The following is a 15,831-nucleotide window of genomic DNA, read 5'->3' as shown; positions in this document are numbered from 1 at the left end:
AAGGCTAGAGACAAACCACCGCCTCATCGCCCCTTTCGAAAAGTGAACGAGAGATACGAGAATCATGTTTCTCGTCGTTGAAGAATATTTGAGTTCCGATAAGATCTCTCTCTTTAGATTCGAGCAAAATAGATATCGGTGTTTTATATACGGGTTGTTGATACGTATCGCATAACGCGGAATAATCATAGGCTCATAAAACAATCAAGATAATGAAAATTAATGTGACAGGATTCCTAACACAATCGCCTAGTCACTGTTTGGATTTCTCACGACTCAATTCCACTGATGGATGATGATATTTCGTTTAAGATTCTTCAACCAATTAGTGTGTTAATTAATCTTTACGAGAAGAGAGGATCAGAATTAAATTCATTTCCATATTTCCTTTAATAGGATTCTTTAAAAAGAAAAAAAGAAAGAACAAAACAAGCGGTGTCTATTGTTTTATGTTTTATTTTTTTACGTAAGTCTCGCCGACGAACGAATGAAAAGAAAATTGTTTTAATGAGAATGTCGGCAACACGAAATTAACATGCTCGTTGACAGAGAAAACTTTGTTCCTTGTTATGTTCTTTAGGTTTCTTTTCAACACACACACACACACACATATTTAAAGATATTTTTCTTCCTAATTAATATGCGTCAGAAATCAAAATAAGAATATCTATTCCAGAAAATGTTTCCCAATTTTATTTATAGATCCTTACGTCTGCCACAAAGAAATCACGAGGGTTCTCTCTCTTTCTAACCGTTTCAGTTAATTCGAACATATTGGATCGTATATAATTGACGATAGGCAATAAAAAGATAATAATTTTCGACAAAATGATCTTGAAATAATTCCTGGTATCGTATTACAAATAAATATCGACGAAAATGCTTACATGTGTAGAAAGAAAAAGAAAAAAAAACACGGTTTATATCGTTTAGAAAGATCATCATCTCTCGTGCATACGCGGGACCGAATATTGGCTCGTTGCCAATAAACACAGAAAACTGACCGTGCGAGTCTTGAAAATCTTATTGGGCAGTTGTAAGAAGAAGAAATTTATAAAGAATGATATAGAAATGATAGAATGAAATTTTACCTTGTGGACAGAGAAGACTCATCTCTTGGCATAGTAAAGGTCTCTCATTTATCGCGTCCACCCAAGGATGGGGGAGGGGGAGAGGTGTAGGAGGAGTACACACTTATATACCGGTGGTACTTTAAAGATTAAGCGTGACTCCTCCTTTTTTTTTGTATTCGAGCATCGCGCTAAAATAAAGCGAGCGAGCGCGCGCTCGCGCACTCGCGCATTTGCGCATTTGCGCATCCGCGAATACAAAAACGCGACTACGATAGGGTGCTGCTTGTAAGTGTTAATTAGGGTCAAGGTTCGTGTGGATTGAGAGATAGATTCTCTTTTAAGATCTTAAATAGAACACTATTATTTTGTCGTTTCTTTGAGTAACACTGTTACGATTCGAAACAACGAGGCTGAGTGAGGGGGAATAAAAAAAAAAAATAAGAAACACACGTGCGCGGAGTGCAGTCACTCGCGTACACTATTTATTCGTTTGTGCAACTTTACGTTCGGAACGAGTGAAAGGATCCAGTCTCGCACTTACAAACTTCTGTACTAACGCGCGTCGCGATCACAGCTGAACCGACAGACCAAAGAATCGCCACCACCGCTCTTCTAACAACACCGGAGCTGCGGCGGCGCGTCACATTACTTTCTCTCGTCAAGCGTTATATGTCACGAATTCACCCTCTCCGTTAAATTCTTAAGCACACTACACACGCCGCCGCTATACTACTTTTCGCGATAATTTTTTTATTTTTTTTTCATTTTTTTCTTACTATACGCCACTATAATGGCTTTCCCAAGAACATTTTTAAACGGTACGCCACTATAATGGCTTTCCCAAGTACATTTTTAAACGGTAGGCCACTATAATGGCTTTCCCAAGTACATTTTTAAACGGTACGCCACTATAATGGCTTTCCCAAGTACATTTTTAAACGATACGCCATTATAATGGCTTTTGTGGGTATTTTTTTCAATAATACGCCACTATAGCAGCTTTCGCGTATATAGTTTTTTTTAATAGTACGTCACAAATGGTTAAACGGTATGTCACTATAATGGCTTTTGTGGGTATCGCTTTCAATAATACGCCACTATAATGGTACAGTACCCAAGTACATTTTTAAACGGTACGCCACTATAATGGCTTTTGTGGGTATTTTTTTCAACAATACGCCACTATAGTAGTTTTCGCGTATACAATTTTTTTTAATGGTACGTCACAAATGGTTAAACGGTATGCCACTATAATGGCTTTTGTGGGTATCGCTTTCAACAATACGCCACTATAATGGCTTTCGCGTATAAAGTTTTTTGTTTAAATAGTACGTCACTATAATGATTATCATAAACGGTACACCGATATAATGACTTCCGTGGATATTTTTTTAAACTATACGCCAATATAGTGGCTTTCGTGGATTTTATTTTTCTGAACGGTATGCTACTATAGTGGCTACCATCTTCTATAACGGCACAAAACTGTATTCGTTTTCATTTGTTTTTAATAGCACACCACTATAGTGGCTTTTGTTTTTTTGAATAGTACGAAACTATAGTTCCTAGTATTATTACTATAATAATTTTCATCTGTAGGAACGTTACACCATTATAGTGGCTTTCAGGAATATCCTATTTTGACCGATAAATCATTATGATGATTTTACCAGATATATTTTTAAATGGTATGTCAGTATAATGATTTTCCTGAATATCTTTTTGAATGATACGCCATTATAGTGGATATTGTGAAATCTTTTTAATGGTTCGCCACTATTGTTACTTACTCTCTCTATACACATGTTTAAATTATTGTCACTAACACCACGCATGTTATTTCTTTGGTTTTTTCATTATTTCAGAATATTATTTTTGTAAAAATGTAAATATCTTCGTGCAGAATTACTTTTTGAAGATGTGCATGGTATATAATCTGGAAAATGTAACCCCCGATTTAGACGTGTAGCATTAAATTTAGTTGGTCGAATTTATTTTACTTTGTTCACGCTATATATAATATGTGTGTGTATGTGTGTGTGTATTTTCATAATAATTATTTATATTTTTTTTTTGTTACCTTTTGTTTCGTCTTGGTCTTAAAATATTTTTGCGCATCTTCAAATTGACGAATATTTTAATTTTCATTAAAGGTTTTTTTTTTTTAAGTATAGAAAATGGTAATTACTTTTTTCCTATGATTAATATATACTCGTTAATCACAGCTAATTGGTTAAATAATGGAGCGAAATATAATTATTATTATAAAACTTAAAACTAATCTTGTCTATATTTATTTTAAATGTATTTTTTTATATTTTTATTAAATTAATTTATATAAAAATCGTAAATTTCCTTTTAAATATATTATTACGACGAGACGTGAGAAGAGCAATATAAATAAGCTTACGGCAAACAGTTTTTTGATAACTAATGGCGACGCAATTTAAAACCGGTCGTGTTACTTTAGACGTCCGATAAAGTTATCTAATGAATGAAACGTTAAACATAATCATTAACTATAATTTCGCTGACGCCTATCTTGATTGAAAAAACTAATACTCTTTTCTAAGAATTAACGAGGGTGGAGTCATCACTGATTGGTCAATTAACCCTCTGAACGTCAAAATCTTCACGAATCTACGCGTAAACGAGAGTGGGGATACATCCAATCAAATTGAAGTTTGTCGTTGTTTATTGTAATGGTATAACGTTAGTTCGTATACTCCCCCCTCTTTATTATTTCTATCAAAAAATCGGTGTTGTATGTTAATAAAGCTGACAATACGAGAAGTTAATAAAAAAAAAAAAGACATTCCGAATTGAAATAATATTAAATCCCAGTTTATAATTAAATTGTCATCAAATTTTTACAAATAATATGACACGTAGTATAATAAATTAAAATATAATTATTTTCAATTATAAATAGTAATATAGGTTAAAGTTAGGTTAGGAATTACTTAACATTTGACTACGGTACGCGCCTATTTTTGATACGTTCCTGTTCTCGTTAACTGTAAGTGTTGAAAAACCTATACATTTTTTTGACGCTTAAAAGATTAACGAATTCTAAAAATCATAAACTCCATCTTTATTACCATAAAAACAGGATCGGTCAGGGATCAGTTGCGTTTCAAGATCGTATTAACAAACAAGTTGCATTCTAATATCAATACTAAACAGTTGCAATTTTAAAATCGGACCAATAAACAGTTATTTTTTAATCCTTTCAGTATCAAAGAAATGTTTCACCCGGTCCTAACCAAATGTGTACGTTATAACGCGTGGCAGGACAGGAGCGTACCAAAAATAGGGTGACAACAAAATTAAATCCAATATTTTGTTCTACTTTTTTCTTTTCTTCAAATAATTCCTAATTAAGTCTTCTACCTATTACTGTTTATAACCTTAAATAATAATATTTAAATTTATAATCTTCTTAACCTCACTTTTTAAATATTATTAATTATAACCTCAAATAAAAAAAACATTCTTAAATGGTCAGTTTTATTGGCATACGGCACTGGTTTCTGAAAGAAGTGATAGAGAAGGGGACACACGGATAAACTAACACTATATATATATCATTACATTAATTAACACAATAAATTTCATTTTGATTGGCTGTATAAGGGTTAAGCAATATGTTATTGTAATGGAGGACATAAAATCAAAAAGATGTTCCTGCACGCGAGAATGAAAAATTATTCAAAATTTTGTAACATATTATTATTATGCACAACCAAATTTATTTACTGGGACAACAGGCTGTAAATTATAATACAATCATATTTATTCGCGACGAGTGTACTTGTCACACACAGTTTAATTGTGAGATAAATTAAAAAACATTAAAAAAACGAAAAGTAATTTTCAAAAATTTTGTCCTAAGCTATTCTATTTTTTTCTAAGCTATTTCTAAGCTGAACGTTTTTTTAAAAGCTATTAACATTTCATTTTTTATTTTCTTTATTACTTTAGTTATATAATAATTTGTTCTTATTTACAAAAATTAAAAGAAAAATCGATATTTCCAATGTTTCGTTTAATAGGTCGCCATATTGTTACCCATCGTCGCCATGTTGTTAAAAAGTTATCGTACGCATTACTGTTTTCGCGCGTTATTTTGAATTAAAAAAAAAAAAAAAGAAAGCAGATAAAAAAAGCTTTCATAAAAATAAAAAGAAAGAAACAAAAAATAATGATACAGCTAAAGAGTCAATAAATAAAATAAAAAATTTCACACAAAATTACTTTTTATTTTTTGGATTAAAGTAGTAGTAACATTATGTTTATTATATAATAGGTTAAAAAGCTTCATTATACTCGCGAGATTGTAAGAAATTGAAATACGGTTCGAAGAACTTGACATTTAATGAATAGAACCTTTTCTATCTTTGACATTAACCATTCAACGTTTACGTATAAAAACGTCAAAGGTTACACAGATAAAAAAGAAAAAAAAATGAAAAAGTCAAATTTCATTAGCAAATGTATGCAATAAAAATAAATAAATAAATGATAGAGTGAAAGTGTAAAATGTGTCCTGTTGGCGAGTGGTCGGGCTGTGAAAAATGACTGGTGGTGCCCTTTCGAAAATGTTCCCGTTATTCTCTCGTTACGACTTCGTGATATATTACGTAAATGATCCTTCGACTTTTCGCGAAGAAATTCCTATCTACCTTCCAACCAATCTCCCCCCTAGTTTCGTATCACATATTTATGTATGGATTTACGTAAGTACGTATACAGGGTGAGTCAGTTAAGAAATGGCAACCTGAACAACTGACCAACTATTTTAATTATAGATCAAAATGTACACGATGATAGGGGGTGGTTTAGGAAAGTATTCGTGAACTAATGAATTTTTTACAAGGCTTTGTGACATTGCCGTTTGTTAATTGATTTTTTTTCTTCTTCTTTTTTTCTTTTTATAAAAACAAACGACACGTTTTTCGAAATCTCTAGAACAAGTGTACGGTGCAATAAATAATGATTTATTTTGATAACGAGGAAGAATGAACGATCAAATACACCGGCAATAATATATTAATAATAATAATTTAAATTAAAAAAATTAATAAAAATAATAAAAAATAAAATAATAAAAATTAATAATAATGTTATCTACCGTAGTTTAAAATAAAACAAATTATAACGAACAGTTAATTAATATTTGATGAGATGTTCCGTTGATTTTTTAATTGTTGTTATTTATTGAATGAAATAAATTTGATGATTATGCGTGGCGGAATTTTGTCTCGCATCTTCGCGAAAGCATTTTTAATGCTTTCCTCGGAAAATAATGAAATGTTTTTCCGAAATGTTCTTCTATCGGGTTTATATCTGAAGATTATATTGCGTGTGAAGTTTTTAGCTATGTTTATATATTATGCAGTATCCACGTACTGGTGTTTTTAGGATTATCATGCATAAAACAAATGAGGATTTATCACAACAGAAAACATTTCTTCAGCAAATTAAACACGAAATTTCATTTATCAAAATAATTGAATGCTTTCGTAATAAAACCAGAAGACACGTGTCACAAATTTATATAAATTTTTCTTCAAAATTTACTGAATTAATCTAAATAATATTCCAGTGACGTCTAAAATGTTTGTAATACTTCAACTTTTAGTTATTAAACGCCACTATAGTGGCTTCCGTGTATTTTACAGCATATTATACAGCATATTTCGATTTAATAACAAAATAAGAAATTTCATGCATAGTTTAGGCGCAGTACAACAACAAAAATTTCGTTTTTTTATGAAAAAATATAATAAAAATTTTTAGCTCAATAAATTAATCCATTTGAGAAAAGATTGTTAACGTTTTCAAGAGAAGCTATAATTTTTGATATAAGAAACGAAATTACGAGAAACTTCTGTCGGATGTTAATGAAATAATTGTAACAACTTACAAAATAAATGATTCTATCGATACTAAAAGCAAAACAAAAGTAACTTTAGTGTAACTTCACAATAGTATATTTGAAATATCAATTGGTACGAATTTTCTAGATAATCAAATGCATATTCTCATTCAATGAAAATGAAACAGAAAGTATGTGCACCATAGAACAGGAGTAGCCAACTTTATTCTATATGCGATCGACTTTTTGTTCTAAAAATGTGTCTCTACTTATTAAAATATTTTAAAACATTGAAATATATATCTTGTATACTAATACATGATAAATGGGGAAGAATGTTATTAATATTTATTAATTCAAAAATTGTTTAACCTCCGTAAACTTTAAATACGAAAAAGTTGATTCACATAACCTATAACAAAAATATCTATCCAAAATTCTCTACCTTTTATTATTAAATCATTATAAAAAATTATTATTTCATTTTCTAACGGGATGTCTTTTTTTTTCCCAATATTAAATGTATCAGAAATTGTTTCATGTAGAGGTTATGATATTAGAATGAACCAAAAATTCGTGGGTTTATTGTATCGAAACTACACTTTGATATTGCATAACGGATTGTTCTTGTAAAATTTACTTTAAAAATATAAATAAAACAAAAAGAAAACTTTTTTGGTTCACCCTAATAGATCAAAAATCGTTTTTTCCCAATATTAAATGTATCAGAAATTGTTTCATGTAGAGGTTATGATATTAGAATGAACCAAAAATTCGTGGGTTTATTGTATCGAAACTACACTTTGATATTGCATAACGGATTGTTCTTGTAAAATTTACTTTAAAAATATTAATAAAACAAAAAGAAAACTTTTTTGGTTCACCCTAATAGATCAAAAATCGTTTTTTCCCAATATTAAATGTATCAGAAATTGTTTCATGTAGAGGTTATGTTATTAGAATGAACCAAAAATTCGTGGGTTTATTGTATCGAAACTACACTTTGATATTGCATAACGGATTGTTCTTGTAAAATTTACTTTAAAAATATTAATAAAACAAAAAGAAAACTTTTTTGGTTCACCCTAATAGATCAAAAATCGTTTTTTCCCAATATTAAATGTATCAGAAATTGTTTCATGTAGAGGTTATGATATTAGAATGAACCAAAAATTCGTGGGTTTATTGTATCGAAACTACACTTTGATATTGCATAACGGATTGTTCTTGTAAAATTTACTTTAAAAATATTAATAAAACAAAAAGAAAACTTTTTTGGTTCACCCTAATAGATCAAAAATCGTTTTTTCCCAATATTAAATGTATCAGAAATTGTTTCATGTAGAGGTTATGATATTAGAATGAACCAAAAATTCGTGGGTTTATTGTATCGAAACTACACTTTGATATTGCATAACGGATTGTTCTTGTAAAATTTACTTTAAAAATATTAATAAAACAAAAAGAAAACTTTTTGGTTCACCCTAATAGATCAAAAATCGTTTTTTCCCAATATTAAATGTATCAGAAATTGTTTCATGTATAGGTTATGTTATTAGAATGAACCAAAAATTCGTGGGTTTATTGTATCGAAACTACACTTTGAAATTGCATAACGGATTGTTCTTGTAAAATTTACTTTAAAAATATTAATAAAACAAAAAGAAAACTTTTTTGGTTCACCCTAATAGATCAAAAATCGTTTTTTCCCAATATTAAATGTATCAGAAATTGTTTCATGTAGAGGTTATGTTATTAGAATGAACCAAAAATTCGTGGGTTTATTGTGTTGAAACTACACTTTGAAATTGCATAACGGATTGTTCTTGTAAAATTTACTTTAAAAATATTAATAAAACAAAAAAAATACTTTTTTGGTTCACCCTAATAGATCAAAAATCATTTTTGCGATAGACTTGTGTTAGTTCAGCCCCTGTCCATAGAGTAACAATGCATGTAAGTCGTTGAAACTACACTTTGAAATTGCATAATGGATTGTTTTTGTAAAATTTACTTTAAAAATATTAATAAAAAAAAGAAAAAAATGCAGGAACTTTTTTGGTTCACCCTAATAGATCAAAAATCGTTTTTGTGATAGACTTGTGTTAGTTCAACCCCTGACCATAGAGTAACAATGCATGTAAGTCGTTGAAACTACACTTTGAAATTGCATAATGGATTGTTTTTGTAAAATTTACTTTAAAAATATTAATAAAAAAAGAAAAAAATGCAGGAACTTTTTTGGTTCACCCTAATAGATCAAAAATCGTTTTTGCGATAGACTTGTGTTAGTTCAGCCCCTGTCCATAGAGTAACAATGCATGTAAGTCTCTTTCTACCCTTTAAGTATTTATAATACATTATAACCTTGGAAAATAACAGCATTTTCTCTAGGACAGTATTATATATGAAATAGCAAAAAGATAACGATGCGATAGTCTTTTGTCTGTTGAAGTTATTTTCCCCCGACTATATTTGTCGATCGTCGGTAAGGTTGGACGCTCCTTTAATGACACGATTATCAACTATTCTCTGGTAAATAATGTACGCCGACTAGGCTCGGCTTCGAGTTATATTTCCAAAAGTATGTGTGTGTGTGTGTTTTACACTAATGTAAGACCGTATTCGTCGTCCACTTCGTGTGGTCTCTTCTTCTACAATGTCGATGAACACAAATGTGTGCGACTTTTAATGGAACGGGAAGAACCAAACCCCTACTGCTGTTGCAGTGACCGAAGGGTTGGGTCGGAAGTAGATAACAAAAGGCGCGGCATGGTCAATGATAGATATCGTTCCTTTTAACGTCATCGTCAAAGTAATTTGATCTAAATAGGGAATAATCTCCGCTTTTTGCCTTTACGTTTTTTTTTTACCTATGCCCTATGAATATTATTTTATCTAACATCAGTAATGGCTCAAATTAATCTGACGTTTTTTTATCAATTTGATTTTACGCAGCTGATCAGAAAAATATCACAATGTTAATGCAATGGGATGTTTTGGAGGAAACTGCTCGCCAAATTTCAACTCTCACTTTGTGTGACTGTTTTTTTACGTTTTTTGAGGTTATAAATTTATTACGTCTCTAAGCAGGTGCCGTGTGTATTTTAACATAAAGCCGTCCCTGGTCTTATGTTAGATAAGATCGCTGAAATGATTTATTTTCCCGATGATGCTCTTTTTTTTTTGTTTTTTTTTGAATATTATTATTGGTGACGACATTCAAATCTTTTCTTGATTTAATGTACCTGATCGATAAAGAATACTAACTGTTATTACGTTCTTTGCAATAGGCTTTTGGGAAGACATTGTTCGAACAATCCAAATTTTTACCTTTTTATTAACCCTTTGTGCATTAAAAAATGTCCCCATTCTGTCCCATAACCTATTACTATAGGCGTTCCAACTTTTAGCGAAAACAGGAGAACGTATCAAAAATAGGCGTGTACTGTAATCAAATGTTAAATAATTTCTAACCTAACTTTTTATCTATTACTGTTTATAATCTAAAATAATTATATTGAAACTTTAAAAAAATAGATGACACTTTATTCATAAACTGAAAATTAATATTATTTTATTTCCGAACGTCTGCTTTTTTTTCTATTAAATTCTCGCACTGTCGATTTTATTAACATACGATACTGATTTATGATACTAATAATTTGATTGGCTGATTACGCTTAAAATATTTTATGACAAAAAGAATGGAGAAAAAAATCAATGTTAAGATGAAAATTTTAAGCTTACTGACATTGAGTTATAACGAAAAGACGTTTTGCTTTTGAGATATTATATTAAAAGATAATTTAAATATATTAACATCAAGAATCAATGTTGATTATAATTCTGATAAATCAAGCAGTGGAAGTCTAATTATATCGCAGAAAAGACGCGAAGAATAAAAATTATTGAAATTAAATGTGAACATTCATTAGAAGATTTAGATAAATTATGTAATATTACAGAAGAGGTATTAAACATTTCAGAAAAAAATACATTCTACTATATGACGCCATTAAAAAAAATGTATATAAAGAGGTGTGGTGTTAATCGGGCTGATCATTATGCTTTGAATTATTGCTTTTCGAGGTAATCACTTAGTGACGGAAACTGTCTTTTATTTTTTCTGGAAAATTGAGACATTTATGTAGATATCGGACGAATGAGAAATAAAAACTCCGATAATGTTGATAATAGGTTAGTTTTTCAACAACAACAATGATAATAGGTTAGGTTTCCTTTCGGTAGGGAAGGAAATCTTTTTATTTTTCAGCGTATCTGTGTGCACAGATACTCGTTAGCCTTGAAGAGAATCTATCTTTCTTGATTTTCTATATTTGAAGGGGATTGTAGGATAAAATACGTTCATGATGTTTATGTGTGTATTTGTGTATTAGCGTTAAGTGAACAAATGAACAGTCCAGGATAGTTTCTGTCATTTGTCAAGCGAGCTCTTTGATTGGATATACGAGTTCTCACTCCCGCCTTTTTTTTACGTCACTGTTATCGATTTCCCCCACCACTCCGAGGCATATTTCGGAAACATTCGATTCGTTATCCATATTCGATCGATGATTGCTTGACAAAGGACAAATTATACTGTTCACTTAACGCTAATTAAATCGTTGACATATCTCAGAAGTGTAAACAATTTAATCAACTTCTGATAGTCTTAAACGTTTTATTCACGAACTTGAGGGAACTGAATGATTAGATGAAGTCACGCGTCGTTTAAAAATGTGTCTTCATTTGTTCCCGTCTTATACTGGCTTCTCCTCCCCCACTCTTTTTTCCCTTTCGACACTCGCGTCTTTTTTTTCTTACGATTAGTATTATCAAAATCTACTACTATGAACGCATATTTCATACAGTTTACTTGAACAAGATAAAATCTATCTGGCACGCAATGCAGAAAACTGCATTTCTCTTAAAAAAGAATTTAAAAGAATACAAAAAAATATATTTATTTATAAGAATAAATCTTTTTTCTCATACTCCAATGATTGACAAAAAATTGTTAAGAGCATTGTGTATAAATTGTTAAATTTTCTTAATTTGTTTCACTTACAATAGCTTAAAATCACTCCCCCTTCAACCCCCAATCTCTGAACACATTCGAATGAAGCACATTTTATAAATTAACCCAAAACAGAAATATAGAAATCAACAGGCAATGTAAATGATGTGCAGATGTTTCACAGATTTCCCGATTTATGAGTACATTCTATATCCCTTGTTATCTCAATATTACAACCGTAACATATACATTGCTTGTCTGATCGATATTTCCCCCTCTTCTCCCACCATTGAAATTATTCGTATTCAAAATCTTTGACTTTTTATTTAGCTTGTAAATTGTTGATATCCTCTGTTGAAAAGTTTCACTTAAAACATATTACGGACGAGACATTTTCTTGCTAACTGTACCTGGTGGTTAAATATTTTCAAATTAGTGAATGTATATTTAATATAATTTTAAATAATATATTTATAATAAAATAATTCTAAATTTTTGATTAATTTAAAAAAGTACAATATATAATATATATATATATATATATATATATATATATATATATATATATATATATATATATTTTATAATAATAATTTTAAAATAATTATGTGATTTGTTAGTATAGTTAAAAATTATTGTTAAATAAAATATTTATTTCATAAATATTTTCATATTTATTTCATATTTTCAAATTAATGAATGTATATTTAATATAATTTAAACAATATATTTATAATAAAATAATTCTAAATTTTTATTAATTTAAAAAGTATAATATATATATATATATATATATTTTATATAATAATTTTAAAATAATTATGTGATTTGTTAGTATAGTTAAAAATTATTGTTAAATAAAATATTTATTTCATAAATATTTTCATATTTATTTCATAAATTATTTTATATGAAATAAATTTATTTCATATTTTCAAATTAGTGAATGTATATTAATATAATTTTAAATATATTTATAATAAAATAATTCTAAATTTTTTATTAATTTAAAAAAGTACAATATATAATATATATATATTTTATAATAATAATTTTAAAATAATTATGTGATTTGTTAGTATAGTTAAAAATTATTGTTAAATAAAATATTTATTTCATAAATATTTTCATATTTATTTCATATTTTCAAATTAATGAATGTATATTTAATATAATTTTAAACAATATATTTATAATAAAATAATTCTAAATTTTTTATTAATTTAAAAAAGTATAATATATATAATATATATATATATATATATTTTATAATAATAATTTTAAAATAATTATGTGATTTGTTAGTATAGTTAAAAATTATTGTTAAATAAAATATTTATTTCATAAATATTTTCATATTTATTTCATAAATTATTTTATATGAAATAAATTTATTTCATATTTTCAAATTAGTGAATGTATATTTAATATAATTTTAAACAATATATTTATAAAATAATTCTAAATTTTTTATTAATTTAAAAAAGTACAATATATAATATATATATATATTTTATAATAATAATTTTAAAATAATTATATGATTTGTTAGTATAGTTAAAAATTATTGTTAAATAAAATATTTATTTCATTTAACATACGAAAGACGAAATATCTCGTCATACCCGTTCGTAATGTGTATTAATATAACAGAAAAAAAAAAATAATTAAAAAAAAAAAAAAAATAGATAAAATAGGATGAGTATAATCAGCTCATAGTTCGATTCGACCTTTCTTTAGTTTAAAGTCGTAGTTAAAAAGTAAGCTAGAACTCTTACCATTGAAAGTACAAGTTATCAATGATTCAACATAACGTACCGCTTTGAAAGTTGCAAAGACATAGTGTATCGGGATTATAGTAGTTTTTTGTAGTGATATCATTTTTACATGATGGAAGGAAAGAAGACAGAGTACAAATAGAGTACAGTTGGTGAACATCGGTCAAGGGCGAGCATATGTATCCCCGTGCGAATATGATAAGCAAGTAAGAAATATGTTGTCAGTTGACAACGTTTCCTTTCATTCGTAAACGGATAAGAAATTATCCTATTGGTTAAATATAATCTTTGACGTAGAGTATACAAAATATAGGGAACGTTTTTTTTTAAATAATTTCTAGAGACAAGCCCTCCCCTTCTACTACGATGCCTCTTCGCGATTGGCCTTTTTAACGACGGTCAAGGTCAACCACACGATCGTCTGTTGTTTGTGAACCACGTCAGAACGCAAACGCTGCTGCTCTCGCTATGATTTCTCACGATTGAAAATAGGGAATGTAGAATAATTAGAAGACTAATATAAAACACGAATTTCTTATTTCAAACATGACGCGTATTTATTGAACGCAAAACCACCCAATAAGAGGATTCTACTGTTGTTTTTATTTTCTTTTTTTTTCTTTACTCGAACATAACCTACGAGATTCCACGTGCCTGACTCCAACCCCCCTTTTATCACCCAGGATTTCATCATATTGACTATATTTATCTTTGATATCTAACCAATGTCCCCCCTCACCCTTTCCTTTGGTCGCATTGAGAATATTCAAACAGATTTTTAACCCTTTACATACTGTTAAGGTCAGTTGTATTATCAAGACGTTTAACATTTAACTTATCGACAGTTTATGTGCATCTTTTTATATTGTAACTGATCAAATGATCGATTTACGACAAAAGTTATACTGTTTATTATTGAACTATTTAATGCTGATAATTATTATATTCATTAATAAAATAATATTCATAACTATATAGTTATTGTTAAGTCAATTAAAAATAAATAATAACACTGAATGTACAAAGAATTATAATTACAAATTTAATATTTTTAGTATTGTATGCCATAATAGTGGCTCTTCCGTAGTTTACTAAAAGTTATTATTATTTTATTAATAATATTCATAATTATAGTTATTGTTAAGTCAATTAAAAATAAATAATAACACTGAATGTACAAAGAATTATAATTACAAATTTAATATTTTTAGTATTGTATGCCATAATAGTGGCTCTTCCGTGGTTTACTAAAAGTTATACTATTTATTAATGAACTATTTAATGCTGATAATTATTATATTCATTAATAAAATAATATTCATAACTATATAGTTATTGTTAAGTCAATTAAAAATAAATAATAACACTGAATGTACAAAGAATTATAATTACAAATTTAATATTTTTAATATTGTATGCCATAATAGTGGTTCTTCCGTGGTTTACTAAAAGTTATACTATTTATTAATGAACTATTTAATGCTGATAATTATTATATTCATTAATAAAAACACTAAATGTAGAATTATAATTAAAAATTTAATATTTTCAGTATTATACGCCACTATAATGGCTTCCGTGGAAAGCGTCAGTTTTAACAGCGTGACACTATAGTGGGTTCCATGGAAAGTATCAATTTGAATGGTATTATACTATAATGATATTCGTTGATATCATTATTTCGGAAAATATACGTTTTTTACTTTTTTTCTCATTTAAATTCGTTGTTACATGAAAATGTGTAACAAAATTATAATTTTATTCATTTTGAACTTTATTCCTACGTCGTAATTTCATAGTGGAAATTATTATGAAAGGTTTTTATTACCATAGTAACCTCTAGATAGTAAAAAAAATAATATTTGTATTGGGTTTAGTCATATGTTTCGTTTGTATTATATTTTAAACAGGAATGAAACAAATTTCTTTTTTTTTTTTTTTATATTTTGTATTCAACTTTCTCCATATGGTTTAAAATTATATTTTGGTCAATGTTTAATTCTATTAATATGCCAGTCTTGTTTAATTTTTGCCATGATTTCATCGAGCTTTTCAGTTATTAAAAAACGAGGTACATCT

General features: G+C 28.2%; 1 long non-coding RNA gene across 2 annotated transcripts in view; it reads right to left on the bottom strand.

Moving 5' to 3' along the window:
* The window catches only part of LOC122513238, a 44,962-nt gene that overhangs the window by 5,572 nt on the left and 23,559 nt on the right, over positions 1 to 15,831 (bottom strand). The window contains exon 1 of one of the 2 annotated variants that reach the window (XR_006302705.1): positions 1,092 to 3,111. The exons of the other annotated variant lie outside the window; for it this stretch is intronic. This is a non-coding gene — a long non-coding RNA (uncharacterized LOC122513238). Of the gene's footprint in view, positions 1 to 1,091; positions 3,112 to 15,831 lie in introns of those variants that run through there. 2 annotated transcript variants of the gene reach the window in all.

Source organism: Polistes fuscatus, unplaced genomic scaffold, assembly GCF_010416935.1.
Source record: "Polistes fuscatus isolate 324 unplaced genomic scaffold, CU_Pfus_HIC Scaffold12, whole genome shotgun sequence".
In the NCBI taxonomy this organism is placed as follows: Eukaryota; Metazoa; Arthropoda; class Insecta; order Hymenoptera; family Vespidae; genus Polistes; species Polistes fuscatus.
Note: the sequence above shows the minus strand (reverse complement) of the source record. Positions and strands in the feature narration are given on the sequence as shown.